General features: G+C 46.5%; 1 protein-coding gene and 5 pseudogenes across 1 annotated transcript in view; 5 read left to right on the plus strand and 1 right to left on the minus strand.

Annotated features, from left to right (window-relative positions):
* Positions 1-22,104, plus strand: part of LOC143962780 (uncharacterized) — a 459,151-nt gene that overhangs the window by 368,872 nt on the left and 68,175 nt on the right. The window lies entirely within an intron of this gene.
* On the minus strand, positions 484-602 carry LOC143965334 (5S ribosomal RNA; annotated as a pseudogene).
* On the plus strand, positions 1,097-1,215 carry LOC143964548 (5S ribosomal RNA; annotated as a pseudogene).
* Positions 1,324-1,442, plus strand: LOC143965546 (5S ribosomal RNA; annotated as a pseudogene).
* LOC143965035 (5S ribosomal RNA) lies at positions 1,551-1,667 on the plus strand (annotated as a pseudogene).
* Positions 1,776-1,894, plus strand: LOC143965366 (5S ribosomal RNA; annotated as a pseudogene).

Here is a 22,104-nt window from a genome sequence, read left to right on the forward strand (position 1 = left end):
GGGAGACCACCTGGGAATACCAGGTGCTGTAGGCTTTTTTTTTATATGTTGTTGGCGTATACGACCTGTTTTAATTTTCTGCTTGTTTGCCGAGGTGACCATCTTGGTTTTTGTCAAGAGGGTTGAGCGTGAGCAGTGATGTGGTGATGTGGCAATCTTGCTGACCACTCTCAACCCTCTTGACAAACGCTAAGATGGTCACCTCGGCAAACAAGCAGAAAAATAAAACAGGTCATCGACGCCAACAACATATTAAAAAAAAGCTTACGGCACATGGTATTCCCAGGCGGTCTCCCATCCAGGTACTAAGCAGGCCCAACGCATTCGAGATCAGACGAGATCAGGCGCATTCAGGGTGATGTGGCCGTAGGCAAACATTCTGGCCACTCTAAATCCTCTTCACAAACGCCAAGATGGTCACCTCGGTAAACAAGCAAAAAAATAAAACAGGTCGTTGACGCCAACAACATATTAAAAAAAAAAAGCCTACGGCACCTGGTGTTCACAATCGGTCTCCCATCAAGGTACTAACCAGGCCCGACCCTGCTTAGCATCTGAGATCAGACGAGATCAAGCATATTTCGGGTGTTGGGGCCGTAGGCGATATTGCTGGCCACTCTCAACCCTCTTGACAAACGAAAAGATGGTCACCTTGGCAAGCTTGAGAGGTAATGGGATGTTTATCTCAGAGCGTGTGGAAACCGATGACCTTTTCCTTAAATAGTTTGTGTGTCTGCATGTTAAAGTGAATGATGTGGAGGGATGTTGGTTTGTGCGTACCGAGAAAGGGCCAATGTCACCTTAAGTCAGTCAGTGAAACATGTGAATCAAAAAACAATTAACAGATGCATCATAGTAACTTTTAGAACCATAACTAGAACCAAAAAATAAAAAATAAAAGAAAAGAAAAAACAGCCGTCCAGAATTCAGCTGGGCGGTATTATCTCGTAGATGAGCTTGATCTCTGGGCACATGTATATAGAAGCCTGTCAGGTGGACGAGCCTGGTTCCGCAAGAAAGCCATAGGTAAGCAGTCCCCAGATAACAGTGACCATCTTGGCGTTTGTCAAGAGGGTTTAGAGTGGCCAGAAAGTTTGCCTACGCCCACATCACCCTGAATGCGCCCGATCTCATCTGATCTCGGATGCTAAGCAGGCTCAGGCCTGGTTAGTACCTGGATGGGAGACCGCCTGGGAATACCAGGTGCAGTAGGCATTTTTTTAGTATGTTGTTGGCGTTGACGACCTGTTCTGTTTGTCTGCTTGTTTGCAGAGGTGACCATCTTGGCGTTTGTCAAGAGGGTTGAGAGTGGCCAGAAAGATTGCCTTTGACCACATCACCCTGAATGCACCCGATCTCGTCTGATCTTGGATGCTAAGCAGGGTCGGGCCTGGTTAGTACCTGGATGGCACACCGCCTGGGAACCCCAGGTGCCGTAGGCTTTTTTTTAATATGTTTTTGGCGTCGACGACCTGTTTTATTTTTCTGCTTGTTTGCTGAGGTGACCATCTTGCCATTTTTCAAGAGGGTTGAGAGTGTCCAGCAAGATTGCCTATGGCCTTATCACCCTGAATGCACCTGATCTCTTCTGATCTCAGATGCTATGCAGTCGGGCTTGGTTAGTACCTGGATGGGAGACCGCCTGGGAATACCAGGTGCCGTAGGCTTTTTTTTAATATGTTATTGGCGTCGATGACCTGTTTTATTTTTCTGCTTGTTTGCCGAGGTGACCATATTGGCATTTGTCAAGAGGGTTGAGAGTGGCCAGCAAGATCGCCTACAGCCCCATCACCCGGAATATGCCTGATCTCGTCTGATCTCGGATGCTAAGCAGGGTTGGGCATGCTTAGTACCTGGATAGGAGACCGCCTGGGAATACCAGGTGCCGTAGGCTTTTTTATAATATGTTGACTTCGACGACCCTTCTTCTTCTTCTTCAGATGTTGCCTCGTCGAGTCCTCCGCTCACAATAGCTCTGACCGGGCACGCGGCGACTTATATAGGGATATCACCGGATGATGTCCCCGCCCATTATGGTGTCACAGTCCCAGAGGACTATATAAGTCGCCGCGTGCCCGGTCAGAGCCATTGTGAGCGGAGGCCTCGACGAGGCAACATCTGAAGAAGAAGAAGAAGAAGAGAAGAACAGAACAGAAGGCGGCGGCAGCGGCGGTGACAGCGGCGACAGAAGACCAGGCCACCGCCTGTGAAAGAGCTATAAGAAGGTGCAATGGCCCAGCAGAAGAACCGAAGAGGGGGGACAAGACCCCCGAAGTCGGAAGAAGAGGGCGGCAGCGAGGAAGAAAGCCGGACTCCTCCGCTAGTAAAAGAGCTACAAGAAGTTAGCGGAGGAGTGCGGCGAGAAGACCCCCGAAGACGGAAGACCCCCGGAGCTGTGCAATAAATTATTTTATCTTGTGTGTTGTGTTTTTTTTTTGTACTTTATTTTACAGGTGAATGGGTAGGGGTACATTGTACCCCATACTCATTCACATAGGGTGGGGGGCCGGTATCCGGGGGCCCCCTTATTAAAGGGGGCTCCCGGATTCCGATAAGCCCCCCGCCCGCAGACCCCGAAAACCAATGGCCAGGGTTGTCGGGAAGAGGCCCTTGTCCTCATCAACATGGGGACAAGGTGCTTCGAGGTGGGGGGGGGCCGCGCGGCCCCCACTTCCCCAAGGCACCCCCCATGTTGAGGGCACGCGGCCTGGTACGGCTCAGGAGGGGCTCGCTCGCCCCTCCTTTCCTGGCTGGCCGGGTAGTGTGCTCGGACAAGGGTCTGTTGTGGACTTGGGGGAGACCCCCACGCGGATTTTTTCCGGCGTTGGGGTTCCCCTTTAAGTCCATACCAGGTGGCGGGGCCAGCGGCGTCTTCTTCGCGGGCCCCGCCTACCTGGAGACCCGCTCGAAATGAGCAGACTTTTCTCCGGGCGGGAAAAGTCCATTCATTTCAAAAGTACGGTGGACTGGCACACACGCGGCCGGATTGTTCGCCGAAATGCGAGTCCAGCGGGAAGATTGGAGTGCAAAACTACTTTCTAGGTCCGGCGGACTTGAGTTTGCCGGACTTTTCCACCCGCTTGTTTGATTGTGTGTACGCGGCAGAAGAGTAACTAAAGATGAATTTGGATCCATGTGTGTCCACTGTGGTTGAACAGAAGTCAGGATATTCCCAATCAGTCAGGGCTGTAGGCTGGAGAGATGATCTGTATATTTTGACAGCAAGGTAGCCTTCCTGCTGTCAGAATTTAATAATACAGTGGAGAGGATTCCAGCACCCACATTGAGTGTGTGGATGGAGGAATCCAGTCAAGTGTTGTTTTTTAAATGTAACCCACTAGCTGAATGAAAAAAACTGACATGTGCATGGCCAGCGTTAGAGATTCAGGGGTTAAGTGGCCTGGAGATATTGAAGCACAGTGGTTTGGGCAGCACAGTGGTGTAGTGGTTAGCACTCTCATCTAGCAGTAAGAAGGGTTGCTGGTTTAAATCCCAACCATGACACTACCTGCCTGGAGTTTGCATGTTCTCCCTGTGCCTGTCTATATTCAACCTTATTATTAAGCCAGGTTTAACCATGAAGTAAGCATTTTAGGTTAACAGTAAAAAAAATGTATATCGTGCCATGGTTTCGATTGTGTATTTTTAACCCAAACCTCAGATTTCATTATCTCTGGATAAGTAAGCATAATGCCATTGTAAATTTTCTCTTTTTCATGACTGTTTGATAAGCGATGAAATCTTCAAGCAAGATGGGAAGCTATGATCTCTCAAAGCAAGATGGGAAGCCAGGCACACTCCAAGCAAGACGGAATCCCTTTTCTGCTTCTGCAGCATTAGCAGATGGTGGGTACCTACATAAAAATCATGGATGATGATAAAATAAATTTTCTAACATGCTATAGAAGCAGTTTCAGAGTTATGAGCTTTAATCATAACTCATTGTTTGGGTTTAGCCACTGAATTTTGTGGACCCAAAAATATTTCTAGACTGAGTTAGGAATGAAAAAGTATATAGCTCCAATCAACTGATTGAGTTATGAGCTTTAATCATAACTCATTGCTTGGGTTAACCACTCAATTCTGTGGACTGAGTTAGGAATGAAAAAGTATATAGCTCAATCAATAGCAGTGTTCAGGCGCAATGCACATAGATTTTTTGCTGCCCATTTCTTGCAGCTAGGCTTTAAACAGGACCCCCCTCCCAAGCCCACTGTAGCCATGAAATCTTCAAGCAAGATGGGAAGCCATGAAATCTTCAAGCAAGATGGGAAGCCATGAAATCTTCAAGCAAGATGGCAAGCCATTAAATCTTCAAGCAAGATGGCAAGCCATGATCTCATCAAGCAAGATGGCAAGCCATGATCTCTTCAAGCAAGATGGCAAGCCATGATCTCTTCAAGCAAGATGGCAAGCCATGATCTCTTCAAGCAAGATGGCAAGCCATGATCTCTTCAAGCAAGATGGCAAGCCATGATCTCTTCAAGCAAGATGGAATCCCTTTTCTGCTCCTGCAGCATTAGCAGATGGCGGGTACCTACATAATACTCATTAACCACTTCAGCCCCGGACCAATTGTCAGCCTAATGACCAGAGGTCTTTTTACAATTTTGCACTGCACTGCTTTAACTGGTAATTATGCGGTCATGCAATGTTGTACCCAAACGAAATTTGCGTCCTTTTCTTCCCACAAATATAGCTTTCTTTTGATGGTATTTGATTGCCTCTGCAAATTTTATTTTTTGCGATATAAATGGAAAAAGACCAAAAATTTCGAGAAAAAAATATATTTTCTACTTTTTGTAACAAGAAAAATCGAATAAACTCAATTTTAGTCATACATTTAGAGCAAAATTTATTCAGCCACAAGTCTTTAGTAAAAAAAATGTCAATAAGCGTATATTTATTGGTTTGCGCAAAAGTTATAGCGTCTACAAACTAGAGTACATTTTCTGGAATTTACACAGCTTTTAATTTATGACTGCCTATCTCATTTCTTGAGGTGCTAAAATGGCAGGGCAGTACAAACCCCCCCCCCAAATGATCCCATTTTGGAAAGTAGACACCCCAAGGAAATTGCTGAGGGGCATGTTGAGCCCATTGAATATTTTTTTTGACCCAAGTGATTGAATATTGACACACAAAAAAAAGTTTACAAAAAGTTGTCACTAAATTATATATTGCTCACACATGCCATAGTTATATGTGGAATTGCACCCCAAAATATATTCTGCTGCTTCTCCTAAGTACGGTGATACCACATATGTGGGACTTTTTGGTAGTCTAGCCGGGTACGGCACCCCGAAAACCAAGCACTGCCTTCCGGATTTAAATATAAAACGCTACCAAAAAAACTGTTAGCAATCGCAGGGATCAGGCCAGACTCTGCGAACGCTGCAGTTATGTGTTTAGTGTTTTGTAAGTGACAGTGATCGATCGATACTGCACTTGGGTGGGCTGGGCGGAGGGGCAAAACGCAAGTGCTAGCAGGTATCTGGGCTGATCCCGCTAACAATGCATTTTTTTGGAACCCTAAACTGCTGGGGACGCTAGTATAGATCTGATCAGTCAGATATTGATCTGTTCAGATTCTATACCACTACAGAAGGTTTATGCTTTGCGCGTGGGTGTTAGCGGTACTGGCACTAACCTAGCGCTGCCTGGGGCGACGCAGACCCTGACCCTAAAACCTAATTGATATCACCCGCCGGGTGATCAGGGGGTTAAACCTTTATTGGGTAAAAAAATGGTGGGTACCCTGCTGCTATAAAAAGCAAACTAACTAACCAGAGTCACCCATAACACTTATACGGTGATCACTGGTGAAAGGGATAACTAGGGGCAATCAGGGGGTTAAAATCTTTATTAGGTAGTATATGGGGGTCCCTGGCGCTATATAAAAACCTGACGGGGAACCTAAATAACTTACTGGCTAACCAGCGTCACCAGTGACACTTATACGGTGATCGCTGGTGAAAGGGTTAACTAGGGGCAATCAGGGGGTTAAAACCATTATTGGGTAGTATATCGGGGTACCTAGCGCTATAAAAACCTGGGGGTGAACCTAAAAAAATAACTAGCAACTTAGCGGCACCAGTGACACTAATGCAGCGATCAGAAAAACGATCGCTTAGTGACACTGGTAAAAGGGGGTGAAAGGGTTAACTAGGGGCAATCAGGGGGTTAAAACCGTTATTGGGTAGTATATCGGGGTACCTAGCGCTATAAAAACCTGGCGGTGAACCTAAAAAAATAACTAGCTACTTAGCGGCACCAGTGATACTAATGCAGCGATCAGAAAAACGATCGCTTAGTGACACTGGCAAAAGGGGGTGAAAGGGTTAACTCTAGGGGCAATCAGGGGGTTAAACCTTTATTGGGGGGGTAGGGGGATACCCTGGACCTAACATTAACTGCCCTGACAGTATTTACTGTCACAACTGACACTAAATGCAGTGATCAATAAATAAATGATCACTGCAATCAGTGACACTGTGACTGGGAGGGGGAGGGGGGGGGCGGGGTGCGATCGGGGGGGGGGGGGTTTGTGTGCCTACATGTCAGTGTAGTGTTGGTGCACACTTACTTTCACTGTTCTCCTCGTAGTCCGGTCAATAAGACCGCCCCGAGGAGAATGACATCACTTCCTCCCTGCCTGTGTTTACTATGCACAGCGGGGGAAGCTTCTCATCCGCCAGGAGCAATCGAGAGGGGATGGCCAGAAACCAACGGCCATCCCCTCATCCCGGATCGCTCCTGAAGCGAAACGGACCCCCCACCCGCTGGAAGGCGAGCATGTACATGTACGTGCTTTCATAGTTTCATAGTTAGTTAGGTTGAAAAAAGACACCAGTCCAACCTGAGTGAGTGTCTACAATTGTCCCTATTCCTGTACGTTGCACACTCACATTGGTCCCTACCCTCAAGGAGCCCACAATCCAAGGTCCCCATGCATATACTAGGGACAATTTTGGACAGAGGCCAATTAACCTACCTGCATGTCTTTGGATTGTGGGAGGAAACCGGAGTACCCGGAGAAAACCCACGCAGGCACAGGGAGAACATGCAAACTCCAAGCAGGTAGTGTTGTGGTTGGGATTTGAACCAGTGACCCTTCTTATTTCTAGGTGAGAGTGCTAACCACTACACCACTGTGCTGCCCTTGTGCCTGTCGGTGCCATTGCACCGACGTACATTGCCATGCGGCGGTCCTTAAGTGGTTAAGGATGATAAAATAAATTGTCTAACATGCTATAGAAGCAGTGTCAGAGTTATGAGCTTTAATCATAACTCATTGCTTGGGTTCATCACTGAATTTTGTGGACCCAAAAATATTGCTTGACTGCGTTGGGAATGAAAAAGTATATAGCTCAATAAACTGCCTGAGTTTGAGCTTTAATCAGAACTCATTGCTTGGGTTTACCCACTGAATTTTGTGGACCCAAAAATATTGCTGGATGGAGTTAGGAATAAGAAAGAGAGCAGGGATTTCAGTCTGATCCCTCTTGGGAAAGTCTACAGAGAGCCCCTGCTCTCTGGAAGTAAAGGGCGGCTGTTGGAAGACCATCTTACATTTCAATTGTAAGCTATAATTAAGCCTCTAGTCTGGTTGCTAGGTTGTTCTGAAGTAGAAGGCTGAGGGACTGGGTCAATCTCAGTTTGTGCTGGACTGGCGGAAGAGTGCTCATTCCTCTGAGAAGGCCGGGCTAGATCTGATTCAGTCTCTCTTTCAACTGCTTCCAGGGCAACATGGCAGACAGTCCAAATGTTTGGTTATGGCTTATGAAGCGAATGGCAGATCCTATTCTAACTGTTCATCCTTTCTTCCTGGGAATTCAGTGTTTTGATCTTGGAATGGTTCTTAGCTTTTCTTGGTTAGAGTATGAGGGCACCATACATAAATACCTTACTAAATACCTTGGAATGTCTTCTTTCCAAAAAGGGGTCATTTGGGGGGGTATTTGTACTTTTCTGGCATGTTAGGGTCTCAAGAATTCAAATAGGCCGTCAGTACTTCAGGTGTGATCAATTTTCAGATATTGGCACCATAGCATGTGGACTCTATAACTTTCACAAAGACCAAATAATATCCACCAATTTGTACTTATTTTTACCAAAGATATGCAGTAGTATAAATTTTGGCCAAAATTTATGAAGAAAAAATTACTAATCTGCTAAATTTTATAACAGAAACAAATAAAAATTCTTTTTTTTACAGAATTTTCTGTATTTTTTCTTTTATAGCACAAAAAATAAAAAACCGAGCGGTGATTAAATACCACCAAAAGAAAGCTCTATTTGTGTGAAAAAAAGGACAAAAATGTCATATAGGTCCAGTGTTGCATGACTGAGTAATTGTCATTCAAAATGTGAGAGCACCGAAAGCTGAAAATTGGTCTGGTTATTAAGGGTGTTTAAGTGCCCAGTGGTCAAGTGGTTAACCACTCTTTTGATCAACTCTGTAACTTGTTCCACCTCTGCCTAAACGCGATCCGTGCAGGCTTGAAAACAGTCTTTACAGATCAGTTTATCTGTCATCGGGGGTGCACATCACGCCCTACATTCCCTCTTTACCTGCCTGGGAGGGCTAGCTGACCGATGCCTTTTGGATCTTGCTCTTTCCTTAGAATGATGAGAGCTAGTTGAGCGGCTGTGCGCCGAACTTGGGCGTGTGCATCCATTGTGATGACCAGATGTCTGATTAGACGTTCTCTTGTGTATAGGGCTGAAACGAAAGTAATAGTGCAAGGCACTCTTTTAGTCTGGGATAAACATAAAAAAAACGAAAAGAGGTACGAACCCTTACCTAAGAAAGCAAGGGCAGACAAGGGCAGAAAGCGACTGGACAGAATACTAAAGAAAGCACAATAGAATCCCATGAAACCCCCTGGCCATACACCCCCCCCAGATTTTATATATATATATATATATATCATAGTTGCCAACTGTCCCGAATTTTCCGGGACATTCCCGGGATTAGGACATTTGTCCTGAATTAATTTTGTCCGGGGAAATGTCCTGGGAAATTCGGTTTGTCCCGGCCGCTTGAGGTCTATGGGAGGACAATGTCTCCGCCGGCCGCCATTTTTAAGAAGACCAGAAGTTGGTCTACACCTGTGGCGCCGCCCACCCCCACTGCCAGTGTGTGTGTGTGTTAGTCTAAAGTGCAGTGGGCGGTGCCACAGTTAAATGTCTCCGCACGGCAACGGCGGCATGTCGGGGGCCAGTCTGTCACTGTGGATGTCGGGGCGGGGGCCAGTCGGATGTCGGGGGCCAGTCATGGTATGTGGATGTCGGGGGCCAGTCTGTGGATGTCGAGGGCCAGTCTGTGGATGTTGGGGACCAGTCTGTGGATGTGGGGGCTAGTCTGTGGATGTCGGGGGCCAGTCTGTGGATGTCGGGGCCAGTGGTATGTCGGGGGCCAGTCTGTGGATGTGGGGGGCCAGTCTGTGGATGTGGGGGGCCAGTCTGTGGATGTGGGGGGCCAGTCTGTGGATGTGGGGGGCCAGTGGTATGTTGGGGGCCAGTGGTATGTCGGGGCCAGTCTGGAGATGTGGGGGCCAGTCTGTGGAGTATGTGGGGGCAGGTCTGTGCAGGATGTGGGGGGGCGGTCTGTGGATGTGGGGGGGGCGGTCTGTGGATGTCAGAGGGCCACCAGATGTAAGGAGGGGCTCCGCTGATGGACACAGATGTGAGGAAGGTACCTCTGATGGGGCACCTGATGTAAGGACAGACTCCGCTTGGGACACCTGATGGCATCTGGTGGCAGGCAACATGGCTAGTGACGCACTCATGGCTCCCACTGATTCGGCATTATGGTGAGTTGAATGATTTCATTTGTAATAATAGAAATAATGCGCTTCAATCATCCTGACAACATAACAATCATGACGCCGGGATGATTGAAGCGCCAACACCAGGTATTTGGAGTATCTTTATCTGCTGATTGTCAAACTCTGGAAAACACATATTGCTATTGTGGTGTAGGATCGGGGGGCTGCTGTCCCTCCTTTCCCTCTCCCCCTCCCTCCGTTCCCTCTCCATCCCCCTCCTTTCCCTCTCCATCCAGCATTCATCTCAGACTCTAACCACACCCATTTGAGCCTCGCCCTATGTAAGACACGCCCACTATTGCGTAAACCATGCCCCCGTTTGCATGCCCCACCCCCTAATTATACCACGGCTCCGCCTACTGCCAAAAAAGTGTCCCGATTTTTTTTTTTTACAATGTTGGCAACTATGATATATATATATATATATATATATATATATATATATATATATATATAAGCAGAACCGAATTCCAATGTAGGAAGTGGCTGCTGCCCCAAAAGACCCCCAGAAGGGGCTCCCCTCTTATAAGCGCTAGTTAGCAACCCAAGACCAAGGACTGCATCTGGGAGAGGCCAGAACCCAGACGGAAAACTGCCCAGGACAGAGGTAAGATATGTCCAAACACTATCCGTTAGGTATGAAGAAAAAAAGGAGAATGCTGGGGGGGTAGGGTTGTCATTTTTATAAGCTATTAACTATCCTGAGGGGAGGACTCCGGGGCGGAGCTATTACAGGTATGCTGCCATGGTGGCACCAGGAAAGTTTTATTTGTGGGGAAAAATAAAAAAATAAAGGAAAAGGACAATATTTGGGCACAACGTCGCTCTTACTGTATGCAAATTTGCGTTCGTGGCTTGAAGGTGTTACTTTTTTTTTTTAGAACGGTTGGCTTTTTAGTGATAACAACCAAGTTGGCTAAAAGCCGTTCGAGAGGGGACGTCCAACCCCCGCCCTCCAGCCGCTCTTCCTGTCCCACTGGTAGACCTGAGCCACCAGTCGGCACGTCCGCCCCCCCAAGCTGAGACCTGAACAAAGCCAGATTTGGTTTGGATCGGGTCTCCGATGTAAAATCCCAACAGCACCGATTTATAAAAAAAAATAACAGTATTCAGAATCGCTGATTTTGGTGATCTGAATACTTGTAAGTGCAAAAGGAGGGTCTTTTAGACCCCTGATACCTCCATAAAGAGTACCATTCACATGCCTATTACTGTCACATTCCTTGTGACAGCAATAAAAGTGATCAGATTTTTTTTTTTTTTTAAAGGGACAATGCAAAAAAATAAAAAAAAATAAGATTATTTTTTAAAGCACCCCCCTCCCAATTTCGCATGCTTGCGCAGCAAAGAAAACGCTTATGTAAGTCACACCTCATATATAAATGGTGTTCAAATCACACATAAGGTATTGCCACAATCGTCAGAGTAAGCGCAATAATACTAGCACTAGATCTCCTCTGTAACTCTAACCTGGTAACCGTTACATTATTTTTAAAACCGCTGTCTATGGAGATTTATTAGGTTCCTTAGTTTTAAAGCAAATAGTACATGGATAAAAATCAGTTTATGTCCTGAAAATATCAGTACTAACACAGCGCTAAACAATAAACAAATTAAAGTCCCAAATAACAGCATAAAAATCCAAAAGGAGATTGTGCAGAAAGGGTGACAATGATGGTATAATCAACGCTGTGAGGTGATAATAATGTTCATCAAAAAGTGCTGTAACTACTCCATCCACCAGGATTGCACCAATATTTCACCGCGTGAAGTTTGTATCCCCTCAGGGGGTTAAACTCACCAGATATAAGAATAATAAGCGCCTTTAAGGGAATAATCCCGTTTTTATATACCGCAATTCAAATGTCCTCCACCAGGGTTCGTCTGCCAAACATGCTTCCTTGCTTACTTCTGGGCTCTCACTCTCTCTGCTACACCCTATCTTCTCTCTTCTCGTGCCAGATGCATTTTCAGGACATGAACTGATTTTTATCCATGTACTATTTGCTTTATGACTTTTTCTACTTTAACGGCTGCTGCCCTATAGACCCTCAAGACTAATTCGATAGGTCATTATTATATCTGTTTACTATTTTTCTGAATGTTTGGTCTGCTGAAATAGGCGCTGAGTGGGTACTGTGGGCCTATCTTATACCCTTTTTGTTCTATAGTTCCTTAGTTTGTCGTCATTCCAGTAATGTTCACAAGCATGAAATTGACATTAAGTATTTATTTACTTGGCATAACATCATCTTTTACATTATAGAAAAAAATTGGGCTAACTTTATGGTTTCTTTTTTTTTTTCATAAAAGTGTATTTTTCCCCCCAAAAATGTGTTTGAAAGAGCACTGCGCAAATATCATGAGACAAAAAAACCCGATTTCAACAATCACCAATTTATTCGCTAGGGTCTATGCTAAAATATATATATATATATATATATATATATATATATATATATATATATATATATATATATATATATATATATATATATATATATATACATACACAGTAGATTCCGCCATTTTCCTATAGTAGCGAGAGCGAGAGAGCGGCGATAATGTCTCGGGGGCATACCAGGCCCTTAGGTCCGGTAGGAATTTTAAGGGGAATCCCCTACGCCGAAAAAAAGGCGTGGGGTCCCCTCAAAATCCATACCAGACCCCTATCCGAGCAAGCAGCCCGGCCGATCAGGAAAGGGGGTGGGGACGAGCGAGCGCCTCCCCCCCCTCCTGAGCCATACCAGGCTCAACATGGGGGGTGCCTTGAGAAAGGGGGGGCGGCGCGGCCCCCCCACCCCAAAGCACCTTGTCCCCATGTTGATGAGGACAAGGGCCTCTTCCCGACAACCCTGACCGTTGGTTGTCGGGGTCTTATTGGAATCTGGGAGCCCCCTTTAGAAGGGGGCCCCCGGATAGCGTCCCCCCACCCTATGTGAATGAGTATGGGGTGCAATGTACTTTTAAGATCAGCCTAACTTCCTTATCCTTTGGATTACAAATTATAAAGGACCATCATAGCTAGCAGAAGAAAAGAAGATTAAAGAATGTTTACTATTAACAAGATCTTGCAACTAGCTATTAAAGTAGGGGGAGCTCCCTTGTGGTTTCACCTTGTAAAATTGTTGTTTTGCATTCATTGTTCTGTCATTTTACGTTAGGATGACAGTACAATTATTCTAACCACCTGTTTATCATAATTACAGTAAAGTATATTTATGGTTAAGTACTTCAATTGTGTGGAGTATTGTTTTCTCTCAGCAGGTGGAGCCATCGGGTGTCCTGGTAATAATACAGGTATATTATATTGTATTGTGGCGTTACCTCTCACCATTTCATTACACATTCATATTGCACCACAGCTGTGTCAAGGGGACTGAGTCAAGTCAAGGGGGATTCATTAGCAAAGTGCAGGTCCAAATAAAACCAGCAGCTCCTTCAGGGGTTAGTGCTACATGGTAATGGGGGGAAAAAAAATCAAGCCGTTTTTGTTCAACCCACTGGTTGAGCACAAAGAAACATTCTGATGTATGGACTGAGCTTACATGAAAGAAGAACTTCATTAAAACCAGCAACAGTTGAGACAATGAACGCATCGTCTTCCCTCCTCTCAATGTCATCATCAGTGACTCCTTCCCTAGACCCACCACGTCCTCCTGAGGAGTCTTCTGAACTCTTTGAGCACAGTGTTGGGTACATGCTCCAGGAGGATGCCCAGTGTTTTGTGGGCTCTGATGATGACACTCAGCTAGAGGAAGGCAGTAGCGTGAGCGCAGAGAGAGGGGATGCTCAAGAAGGACAGCAATCTGGCAGTCATGTTCCACAAGCTGCAGCATACTGCCAGGTTTTCTACAGCGATGAAGAGGGAGGGGATGATGAGGGCACTGACTCCACGTGGGTGCCTGGAAGGAGGGAGGAGGAGGAGGAGGAGGCACATGTCCAATGAGGCAGGATGCCCTCCGGGGGCCAGCTTAGGGGCAGCACACCGACTGAATCACACCGCAGAGCTCCGCCTGTGCAGAGCGCTGCCTCTGCGCGTTATTCTAAAAGTTCTTTGGTGTGGGCCTTTTTTGAGACGAGTGCATCAGATCGCACCGCTGCTATTTGCAACATATGTCTCAAGCGTATCTCACGTGGCCAAAACATCAGCCGCTTGGGCACCACATGCTTGACCAGACATATGTTGACCTGCCATGCAGCTTGTTGGCAAGCGTACCTCAAACCCACACCAAAGAACAAAGCGGACCTCTCCTTGCTCCTCATCAGCTGGCATCTCCAACCCCACTAGACCTTCAGTCCTCTCTGAAACCTGCGCTGAGAGGAACGAAGGTGTAGAATTAGGTGTGACACAGCCAAGTGCTTCCGGGAACTCTGCTAGCGGTACACCCACGTCCGATTATAGCAGGCAAATGTCCCTGCCCCAGCTGCTGGACCGGCGGAAGAAGTTCACTCCCAGCCATCCACATGCCCAGCGGTTGAATGCTAGCTTGGCTAAATTGCTAGCACTTCAACTGCTGCCTTTTCAGTTGGTAGACTCGGCCCCCTTCTGTGAGTTTGTACAATGTGCGGTTCCTCAGTGGCAGGTCCCCAAACGCCACTTTTTCTCACGGAAGGCGATTCCGGCTCTCTACCGGCATGTGGAAGGTAATGTCCTTGCCTCGCTGGACAGGGCGGTCAGCGGTAAGGTGCATATTACCGCTGACTCATGGTCCAGCAGGCATGGACAGGGACGTTACCTGTCTTTCACGGCCCATTGGGTCACTCTTCTGGCAGCTGGGAAGGATGCAGGACAAGGTGCAGTAGTGTTGGAGGTTGTTCCGCCACCACGCCTCCAAAATGCTACTATTGGTTGTGACACACCTCTCTCCTCCACCCCCTCCTCTTCTTCTTCCTCCATGGCCTCTTCCAGTGCTCTGTCCTCAGAACCAGCGGTGCTCCGTAGGCGTTCCAGGGCCTACGCAAGTACGCAGGCAAAACGATGCCATGCCGTGCTTGCGCTGGTTTGTTTGGGGGACAGGAGCCACACTGGGGCGGATGTTTTGTCAGCTCTGCAGGGGCAGGCCGAGAGGTGGTTGACGCCACGCCAGCTTAAGCCAGGAATGGTGGTTTGCGACAATGGCACCAACCTCCTCTCCGCCCTCCGACAGGGACAACTGACCCATGTGCCCTGTGTAGCTCACGTCCTTAACCTGGTGGTGCAGCGGTTCTTGGGCAGGTACCCCGGCTTACAGGATGTCCTGAAGCAGGCCAGGAAAGTCTGTGTGCATTTCCGCCAATCATTTAATGCCTGTGCTCGGCTGGCTGAGCTCCAAAAGGAGTTGAACCTGCCCAAGAACCGCCTTATATGTGACATGCCCACCAGGTGGAACTCAACGTTGGCCATGCTGCAGCGGCTGCAAACGCAGCAGAGGGCCATCAATGAGTACCTGTGCGACTACGGCACCAGGACAGGGTCAGGGGAGCTCGGATTTTTCTCACCATGCCAGTGGGGCATGATCATGGATGGTGAGCAGTGACAGTGCATGCATCAGTGACACTGTACCTCTTGTCCACCTCTTGGAGCATACGCTGCGTGAAATAATGGACAGGGCACTTGAGGCAGAACAGAGGCAGGAAGAGGAGGACTTCCTTGCCTCTCAAGGCCCCCTTTATCCAGACAGTGTTCCTGCTGTGCCACCCATCACACAGGAAGAGGATGAGGAGGAGGAAGAGGAGGAGGAGGATGATTGTGTCAGCATGGAGGTGGAGGCTGGCACTCAGCATCAGCATCAGCAGCAGCAGTCTTGTAGGGATGATTTACAGTCCCAAGAAACACGTGGACTTGTACGTGGCTGGGAGGAGGTAGCTGCGGATCATGTTGTCCTTAGTGACCCAGAGGACTCCGGACCGAATGCCTCAGCTAACCTACGCTGCATGGCCTCCCTGATCCTGCAAAGCCTGCAGAAGGATCCTCGTATTCTTCGGATCAAGGAGAGGGACCATTACTGGCTGGCCACTCTCCTTGATCCACGGTACAAGGGTAAGGTTGCCGACCTTATCTTGCCATCGCAGAGGGAGCAGAGGATGAGACATCTCCGGGAGGCCTTGCAGAAAGGTCTGTGCAACGCGTTCCCAGAGACTGGGAGGTTACAAACTCCTGGTCCTGGACAACGTGTTGCTGAGGCATCGGTCAGAAGGAGCGGTGGAGAAGGTGGCCGTCTGACTGATGCTTTCAGACAATTTTTTAGTCTGCAGCCCCAAGGTATGATCGGTTCCAGCACCCATCGCCAGCGTCTGATTTACATGGTGCAGGAATACCTAGGGGCAAGGTCAGACTTGGACACCTTTCCCACCGAAAATCCTCTGGCTTACTGGGTCTTGAGGATGGATCACTGGCCAGAGCTTGCACAGTATGCAATTGAGCTACTGGCCTGTCCTGCATCCAGCGTTCTTTCGGAACGCACCTTCAGTGCTGCTGGTGGCTTTGTTACCGATCACAGGGTGCGCCTGTCCACCGAATTAGTTGATCGACTGACCTTCATCAAGATGAATCAGTCTTGGATCACCCACAGCTACCAAGCACCTGAAGCTGATGTAACCGAATAATTTTTTTTGAAATACCACATCCCTTCAAGACTGCCTATGCTGATGCTGAGTGACTGTCCTGTTATGTTGATTGTCTATCCTCTTCCTCCTCCGCTGATATGTTGGAAGAACATTTCTGGTTCTGGTTGATGCCATCAGCCCAATTTTTCTGCCCCTGTTTAACAGGGGCGTTTAAGTACAATTTTTGATGCAATGCTTTGCAGCAGGGCTAATTCCTGCAATAAAACTAGAGTATATGGCAGAGGTTGCAGTGTGGTGGCACCAGCACCAGTGCCTAAGGCCCAATTTTTCTGCCCCTGTTTAACAGGGGCGTTTAAGTACAATTTTTGATGCAATGCTTTGCAGCAGGGCTAATTCCTGCAATAAAACTAGAGTATATGGCAGAGGTTGCAGTGTGGTGGCACCAGCACCAGTGCCTAAGGCCCAATTTTTCTGCCCCTGTTTAACAGGGGCGTTTAAGTACAATTTTTGATGCAATGCTTTGCAGCAGGGCTAATTCCTGCAATAAAACTAGAGTATATGGAAGAGGTTGCAGTGTGGTGGCACCAGCACCAGTGCCTAAGGCCCAATTTTTCTGCCCCTGTTTAACAGGGGCGTTTAAGTACAATTTTTGATGCAATGCTTTGCAGCAGGGCTAATTCCTGCAATAAAACTAGAGTATATGGAAGAGGTTGCAGTGTGGTGGCACCAGCAGCAGTGCCTAAGGCCAAATTTTTCTGCCCCTGTTTAACAGGGACATGTAATTACAATTCTTGATATAATATTTCACAGGAGGGCCCCTTCCTGTGCCCACCCAGAGTAACGGTGAGGACTTATAGTGTTGTGGCACCAGCACCACAACCACCAAAGGTCAATTTTTCTACCACTGTTCAACAATGGCATGTAATTACAATTCTTGATATAATCGTTCACAGCAGGGCGCTCCAGCGCCCACCAAGAGTCACTTTGAGGGCTTACAATGTTGTGGCAAAACCAACACCTTGTTCCGCCATTTCTGCAGAGCATATACTTTCAAACATCCAACTTACAAACATCCAACTTACAAACATCTCCTACTTGCAAACGGAAGGAGACAACAGCAAGTGAGATGAAAAAAGATGGACGACAAAACAAATTATACAGGGGTGATAACCCTTCCCTATGTTTTCCAAAAAGCTTAAAAATAGTTTTTTTGACTGGAGCTACACTTTAAAAATGTACCAGTTGAAAATTACAAACAGATTCAACTTAACACAACAAACCTACACAGTCCCTGTCTTGTTTGCACCGCCTGTATACTGCTGTTCTGAGTATATAGGGCCTGGGGGCCACACGCATTTCCTTTTTTTAATATGGGTACAGGGTTCCCCTTAATATGCGTACAAGACCCAAATAGGCTGGTAATGGGCAGGGAGGGCTACCCATGCCATTTTTCTCAATGATTTTCAACCATATTGCAGGAACCAGATATAACATTAAAACCGCAAGCAGTTTTAAATGGTGTTATTTCTGTTTAATGTCATTTTGTGCAGGGACTGTTCTAAACACGGGAAACACGTGGCACTTCACAGGCATACTACAGACACCCCCCAGGCACCATATTTAAAGGAATATTTCACTTTTTTTCCACTTTAATCGTCATTAAAATCAGTGCTCCCGCCAAAACGGCCATTTTTAAAAACATTTTAGGCATTGACCCATGTCCCCTGGGGCAGGAGCCAGGTCCCTAAACCCTTTTTAGGACAGTATCTTGCATATTAGCCGTTAAAATTAGCACTTTTCATTTCGAACGTTCGAGTCCCATAGACTTCAATGGGGTTCTAACGTTCGTTCGAATTTGGGGTCCGTTCGAAAGTTCTGGTGCGAACCGAACCGGGAGGTGTTCGGCTCATCCCTACTTACCAGTCCTTAAAAGGACCTTTGTGCAAATAGTAGGTTGTGATTAGCAGACTGTACCTCAGTCCCTATACTCATAAAGGACTGCTGCAGAATAGGGCAGTAGTCAGCAGTAGTGCACCTCAACCCTATATATTGTGGACCTATACCAGTCCTTAAGGATTAGCAGACTGTACCTCACTCAACCCTATATACTGTAGTACGTTATAACTTACCAGTCCTTAGAAGGACCTTTGTGGAACTAGTAGGTTGTGATTAGCAGACTGTACCTCTGTCCCTATACTCATAAAGGACTGCTGGAGAATAGGGCAGCAGTCAGCAGTAGTGCACCTCAACCTTATATATTGTGGACCTATACCAGTCCTTAAGGATTAGCAGACTGTACCTCACTCAACCCTATATACTGTAGTACGCTATACCTTACCAGTCCTTAGAAGGACCTTTGTGCAGTGAATCTGGAATCGACAACTACAAGCATTCTTTTTTTATATGTGAAATTCTGACAATTCAGGACTCTTGAGACAATGGAGGCGAGGGAAGGTCAGAGTAGGCAAAGAAGAGGGTGCAGAAGATGATCACCAGCACCAGCACCGTGATATAGAGCACTGACACCTGCATTGTGATAGAGCGATCTGACACCAGCACCGTGACATAACACATGTATGAGGTGAATCTGGGATCGACAACTACAAGCATTCTTTTTTTATATGTGAAATTCTGACAATTCAGGACTCTTGAGACAATGGAGGCGAGGGAAGGTCAGGGTAGGCAAAGAAGAGGGTGCAGGAGATGATCACCAGCACCAGCACCAGCACCGTGATATACAGCACTAACACCTGCACCGTGATAGAGTGCACTGACACCAGCACCGAGATAGAGAGCACTAACAGCAGCACTGATACCAGCAACTTGCTGCTGGGCCCCAAAAATATGACACCGCTCAACCTCTTCAAACAGGAGGGTACGGGCATATAGTACGGTGTGCTTTTTAGGTTGTGATTAGCAGACTGTACCTCACTGAACCCTATATACTGTAGTACACTATACCTTACCAGTCCTTAAAAGGACCTTTGTGGAACTAGTAGGTTGTGATTAGCAGACTGTACCTCAGTCCCTATACTGATAAAAGGACTGCTGCAGAATTGGGCAGCAGTCAGCAGTAGTGCACCTCCCCCCTATATATTGTGGACCTATACCAGTCCTTAAGGATTAGCAGACTGTACCTCATTCAACCCTATATACTGTAGTACGCTATACCTTACCAGTCCTTAGAAGGACCTTTGTGCAAATACTAGGTTGTGATTAGCAGACTGTACCTCAGTCCCTATAATCATAAAGGACTGCTGCAGAATAGGGCAGCAGTCAGCAGTAGTGCACCTCAACCTTATATATTGTGGACCTATACCAGTCCTTAAGGATTAGCAGACTGTACCTCACTCAACCCTATATACATACTGTAGTACGCTATACCTTACCAGTGCTTAGAAGGACCTTTGTGGAACTAGTAGGTTGTGATTAGCAGACTGTACCTCAGTCCCTATACTCATAAAGGACTGCTGAAGAATAGGGCAGCAGTCAGCAGTAGTGCACCTCAACCCTATATATTGTGGACCTATACCAGTCCCTAAGGATTAGCAGACTGTACCTCACTCAACCCTATATACTGTATTACGCTATACCTTACCAGTCCTTAGAAGGACCTTTGTGCAAATAGTAGGTTGTGATTAGCAGACTGTACCTCAGTCCCTATACTCATAAAGGACTACTGCAGCAGAAGGGCAGCAGTCAAGTATAGTATTCTTTCTTTATTTGGAAGAAAGAATATTATACGTGTACAAGCCTATTACCATACCAGTCCTGAAAAGAACCTTTGTGGACCTAATAGTAACAGCTACTGATTAAACTGACTGTTCCTCACTGCCACACACAGCTTCCTGTCTGTCCCTATTTAAACTGACAAAACACAGGCTCCTGCAACAATAACTTGAATAGCACTCAAAACTATATCCTGCACTACTTTACCATACCAGTCCTGAAAAGGACTTTTGTGGACCTAATAGTAACAGCTAATGATTAAACTGACTGTCCCTGCTGCACACAGCGTCCTGTCCCTCTCTCAGCCCTGACAAAAGACAATCTGCAGCAACAATGACTTGAATAGCAGTGCCTCAAACCTATATCCGTGCCACCCATCCATGCCATCTTATCTGTGCCCATCTTTGCCCATCAGTGCCGCCTTATCTGTGCCCATCAGTATTGCCTTATCTGTGCCTATCGGTGCCACTTTATCTGTGCCTATCGGTGCCACTTTATCTGTGCCTATTAGTGCCGCCTTAACTATGCCTATCAGTGCCCACCAGTGCAGCCTATCAGTGCCCACCAGTGCAGCCTATCAGTGCCCACCAGTGCCGCCTCATCAGTGCACTTCAATGAAGGAGAAAAATTACCTGTTTGCAATATTTTATAACAAACTATTAAACATGATTTTTTTTTGCATCTTTTTTTGTTTGTCTAGCAAAAAATAAAACTCCCAGCTGTAATTAAATACCACCAAAAGAAAGCTCTATTTGTGGGGAAAAAATGATAAAAATTTCATTTGGGTACGGTGTTGTATGACCGCGCAATTGTCATTCAAAGTGCATCAGCGCTGAAAGCTGAAAATTGGTCTGGGCAGGAGGGGGGTTTAAGTGCCCAGTAAGCAAGTGGTTAAAGTGGTGCCCCGGCCAAAATTACACTTTTTAAATAAAAATACCCCTATAATACACAAGCTTAATGTATTCAGTAAAGTTGGTCTGTAAACTAAGGTCTGTTTTGTTAGGTTATTACAGCATTTTGAAAGTTTATAAACTAGCAGCAGACTGTGACCATCTGAAGTGTGGGCATCTGAAGCCAGACTGTATTTCTTCCTGGATTTCAGCCTTGCAGATCTCGCACATGCTCAATGCTCCACAAGCAGTGTAATAAGTTTCAGGTCAGGTTTCCATGGCAACGGCAGTGTTAGAGGAAGTTGCCACCCATATCTATGCAAACCCCTCCTCCCTCCAGGAACCAGTAAATATACTGCATGTACAAGGAATATTATTCAAGAAACACACACACACACTATATATATATCGTGTTCTGTACATATACACACACACACACATATCTACACTCAGCTGATACTTTTTTCTGTACAGCTTTTCATTTAAAAAGAAAAAAATAATAATTAAAAAAATAATAATCACAGCAACACAATTCATTTATGCATCTAGACGTATTGAAGACGACTTTATGAAGTTCAAACTGTGCATATTAATTTTGAAAAATTGTGCTTGTGTTTTGGTGTTAGGCCCCTTTCACACGGGATGGATCAGTAATGATCCGCCCCGTGATGATCCGCTTGCTCAGCGGGGATCGCTCTGTTGTCCCCGCTGAGCCGGAGGATAACAGGGCGGTCCCAGCACACTGTGCATGGACCGCCCTGTCAGCTCTCTGCTCTCTTTTATGGGGGATCGTCTGTCCGTGTTCATCCGATCCGCTCTGCAGACGGATTGAAAAATAAGATTTTCCTCCGTCTGCAGAATCGGACAATTGCGGAGGCGGACGATATCGGGTGTTTGCGGATGTTCATCCGCCGACACCCGCTATCCCATAGGAATGCACGTATGTCCGTACTTCATCCGCAAACAGATGGATGAAATACGCACATAATGTCCGCATGTGTGAATGGGGCCTTAGATGGGATGGTGGGAGTAGTTAAAAAAACTGCTTATTTACAACTATTTGCACAAACAACTTTCTCTATGTTACATAGATAATCGGGTTA

The sequence above is a fragment of the Lithobates pipiens genome, unplaced genomic scaffold (genome assembly GCF_037356315.1).
Source record: "Lithobates pipiens isolate NorthernLeopardFrog02 unplaced genomic scaffold, aLitPip1_a1.2 Scaffold_8, whole genome shotgun sequence".
NCBI lineage: Eukaryota > Metazoa > Chordata > Amphibia > Anura > Ranidae > Lithobates > Lithobates pipiens.